At 46.3% G+C, this 4,319-nt stretch overlaps 1 long non-coding RNA gene across 1 annotated transcript in view; it reads right to left on the bottom strand.

Moving 5' to 3' along the window:
• The window catches only part of LOC111816948, an 11,988-nt gene extending 9,770 nt beyond the window's left edge, over positions 1–2,218 (bottom strand). The window contains exon 1 of the long non-coding RNA XR_002821252.1: positions 2,124–2,218. This is a non-coding gene — a long non-coding RNA (uncharacterized LOC111816948). The remainder of the gene's footprint in view (positions 1–2,123) is intronic.
• Between the last annotated feature and the right edge of the window lie 2,101 nt (positions 2,219–4,319).

Here is a 4,319-nt window from a genome sequence, read left to right as displayed (position 1 = left end):
ACCAAAAAAAAAAAAAAAAAAAAAGAACCACACCTAGCTGAAATGCTTGCTGAAGGTAAAAGAAATAGAGGACATGTAATGGAAGGAGGTAGTTATACATACTAGCCACAAACTTGGGACCAGTTACAGAAACAATTACTAGGACCGTCATGAGTACTTATTCCTTGTCATTAATGTTTATGTATTCATGTGTATATACATGTATAACCAAATATTTGTCTTCTTACCTCTTACATGTGACATAAAATTTTATTAACTTAAAAAAAATCATTTCACCATATATATTAAATTGTGTTGTAAACTCTAAACTTACACAAAATATATCTCAATATAGTGGGAAATTATTTTGATTATGTCTGTAATGAATATGTTTTATTGTTGCCTTGATTTATAAACTCACAGATTTCTTCATTATTGCATTTAAAAAAGTACAATGTTAAATTTATCATTATAACCTTCTGAAGTATAAAAAAATAAAATGAAATAAACTGGTAAAAAAAAGAAAGAAAAAGAAAACAAATGGAAATTAAAAGAAAAAAAAAAGAATGATATGAAAAGGAAGGTGAATCCGGGGCTAGGCTGCTCCTTCACCTCGCCAGGAGTGCGCAGGAGCTTGCATCAGTGAGCATAGACCTCGAGACGTGTGCTGCCTCTGAGCGCTGTTAGAGGAGGCTTCTCTGCTTCCTCTGTGAGGTCGCTGAGAGTGTCTGCTGCACACAGTGGGGCATGGAATACCCCAGGAGTTTTTGCTTCCTCCACCAGATGCCTGTGTTGGTTCATTATTATTCAATGTCTGCATGGAATTCTGATTTTCCTACAATTTCCTGCTTTGTGAGTGATGGAGCTTCATTCCCAACCTGATTAGTACAGGCTGCATCTAATGATCTTCTCTCGGGGAATAAAATGCAGCAGACACGAAGATACATGACTTCTGAGATTAGATCATAGGATGTCGTGTGGCCTTCTCCTGGCTCACACACTGTGGAAGGAGCCAGTGGCCGTGTCATGAAGACATCATCCGTTGGTGGGATGTTGACCAAGGCTGTGCTTGCTGAGCCAGTTGCCAAGCCCAGCCTTCAGCCTTGACCTAGCTGACCTCAAACTTGGTCTCTGTCCTAACTGCAACCTCAGGAGAGCCTCTGGGTGACAGCCATCTTGCTGAGCTGCTTCCGAATTCCTGATCCACAGACACTGTGATATAATAACTGCTTGTTTTTAGCCCATGCATTTTGGGGAAAGTTGTCTTATAGTGGTAGATAGGTACATACTGACTAACACACTGCTTTCTCTGGGCTTCTGCCTGAGAGTCCTGTCGAGTCTAGACATTGCTTCAGGAGTAGGGGACAGCTGAGCCAAGGCACTGGCTCTGCAGAATGTTCCAACTGCTTCTAGAATATCCTTGGTTGGCAGCAGCGGAGTACGCACTGGCACTCACATTTTCTGAAATCAAAGAATTTTTTTTCAATTTATTCAGTTTTATTATTGCTTGTTTGTAGTACCTAATAACTCAGTTTATCTTGGAGAGTGCGTACAAGTACACTTTGACAATCTATATTCTTCTTTTTCAATCCCCTTCGCAGCTCCTTCCTACTCTTGGGCCCCTTCCCACTTGCAAAAGCTTTATTTTTATCCTTTTCACCTTCTCTTCTATTTATCTCCTTTCCCTTTTTCCTTTTCTCTTCACTATTTCTCTTGTTCCCCCATTCCACTGGAAAAGATCTCTCTAATTCCTATTCATCAATATTTTATATTATGTGCTCTCTCTCATATATAATATATAGATTTTTTTTCTTAAATCAAAGAATCTTAAAGAAACATTTTCCCCAGATATTAAAAGAGCCAGGTCAGGACCCTGAAATTCTGACTTTTGCAGATTGTTACCCAAACAGTGTGGGCTGTCAAACCCATGGACACCAGCTGATCCTTTGCTCTGCATGAGTCTGGGTAGGACAGTCCATTGGGAGTTCTCTTTCCTAATCTGTAGAGCAAATGACAGTCACAGGTATCTATTACTTAGGTTATGTTTGGCTATGAGGATGGAAACAATAGCTTTGTCAAGGCATAGACTGCTTTGCCCTCTGCAAAGTCCAGAGGCGGAAGTTTCTGAGGGGTGGGGGCCCCACCTTGTCCAGATGCCCACCTTGTTCGGGATCTCTGGTTCATGTTGCTGTACCATGTGGAGTTACTTCAGCCAAAGACATATGCTTTAATTCCAGCACATTCACTGAGAAGCAAAAGTCAGATAGGGACTACGTGTCTGTCAGGGTTCGACCAGGAAAACAGAACAAGCAGAACGTACATGTATTTGTTTCAAGGACTTGGCCTCCCAGCTGTGGGAACTAGAGGGACCAGTTCAGGGCCTGTGGTCTTGAAGGTTGGAAGCCCTCACATCGGAGATGACATTGTTGCCCACGTGTTTTCTTCTGAAGTTTGTCCACTGATGTCCCTCACCTGGTTGAGTGAGGCCAGCCCATCCAGATTTTGAAAGATAATCTGCCCTGCTTACAGCAAATTTCCAGGAGAACACAACAGTGACCTTCATGGGCTGCAAGTCCACCCCAAGCCCAGCTTCTCACAAGTTGGACTCTGCAAAGCTGTGAAACTTTCAGGTGCATGTCAGGTGACAAATCAGGTCCCACTGCACATCATAGAAACTGCAGAGCTAGGACTCAGCCTTGGTTGGCAGGTGGGAGTGGAGACTCCAATCATGGGCTGGAGACACTGGAGTTTGACTGGGGACTGCAGTTGGATACTAGCTTCAAATCCTCAAACTCCCTGAAAGGAGAACTGGGCTGTTTCCTAGCCTTGATTTGCAGGCTCTGCCACAGAGCCCCATGTCCAACAGGGAGCCCTCATGCCCACAGCCCCATGAGTTTTCACCATTCACTCGCTGGCAGGCTGTGTGTGCGCCTGCTTATAAGTGATGGGGCAGTCTTTGCTTCAGTGGCTGCTGCAGTGGCTGTACTCACAAGGAAGGGGTAGAGAGGGGAGGCAGAGGCACACAACAGGTGTCTCTTGGGTGTATCCTCAGGTGTACCTTGTGACAAATGTGTCTATTGTCTCCACTGACCACATCTTAAGGGAGCATGAATTGTGTCATATTTCTTGGCTCCTAAGCAGAAAGCAAGCATGATCCCAGCTGGGACAGGACTTCTTTGTGCAAATTAGAAAAGGTAGCTTCTGTGGGTAGACAGAATCCCCAGGCAAGTAACTCTGTTCCGTGCCTCACCCTGGGGTGGCACAGCAGTAAGCCAGGTGGGAAACTAGAGCCTCGGTTCCACACCAGCCCAGCTCCACTCTCCTTGCCACCCAATTCTCTGCAGCGGTGTGGTCTGGAGACCAAGTGATCCATGGATCAGCTTGAAAGTGTCTGGTTCATTTCAGAAACTGGGACAAGCTAGTGAGCTGGGCATGTGTGTGCACCTTGCACCTTGCCAGTCACAGAGCTTAAGTGCCATTTGATTCTGTTCATTGTCCCTCTGGAGGTGGAATTGTTCTCTCCTGTTCTGGTACCTACACAGTGGCACAGCGAGCTCCACCCCAGGTCCACTGTGGGGTCTCAGTGATGATGCAGTGAGGTCACAGGACCCTGAGGACAGCCGCAGCCTGTGAGAGCCACATTCTGTCATCAGCTTCTAGCTCCTTCCCATGGGGCAGCTGCCAGTAACTTCCTAGTCCGGAAGCTTGCAGGCACACTTAGAGTAAACTCCTCATGCAGGCTGCAGGGTCTGCTGGACTCCTCCCTGCCTGCCTCTCCCTCCTTCCTGCCTGCCTCTCCCTCACCCCTCTCCTCTCCACTCCACAAGCCCACAGCTCTTCCACTCGTGTATGTACCACCAGACCCTGCTCTCAGCGGGCTCTTCTCCAGATCTGCTTGAGGCTGCCTGCTGAGCAGGCTGTGTTATATAACACAAAGGTCACCACTGCAACTCTGAACTGACATGGGGTTTCTCCCTTCAGCATTATTAATATTTGGGGCTGGATTCTTCTGGGGTGACGTGGCTGTGCATCTGCATCCCTGGCTCCCACTGAACCCGTGCCCAGTCACACAGCACATGCCTAGGCCTGGCAGCCCAAAGCATTTCTATCCAGTCCCATAGGTCCTGTGCAGGCAAGTGTCGTGACTTCCGTCCTGTGTCCCAACCACTCCAACAGGAAAAAAATACTTGTTCTTTTTTTAGTGGTTCTGACTGTAAATTCCACTGTCTAACTTGAGTCATGTACTTATTGCTAGGCCCATCCTGTGGCCAAAGAAATGGGATAGACCACATGACCAGGCTCTGCTTCATAGAGCTGGGTGTGGCTCAGCCACCCTCAAA

The sequence above is a fragment of the Octodon degus genome, unplaced genomic scaffold, assembly GCF_000260255.1.
Source record: "Octodon degus isolate 3935 unplaced genomic scaffold, OctDeg1.0 scaffold00045, whole genome shotgun sequence".
NCBI lineage: Eukaryota > Metazoa > Chordata > Mammalia > Rodentia > Octodontidae > Octodon > Octodon degus.
The sequence above is the reverse complement of the archived record's forward strand: the minus strand, read 5'-3'. Positions and strand labels throughout refer to the sequence as shown.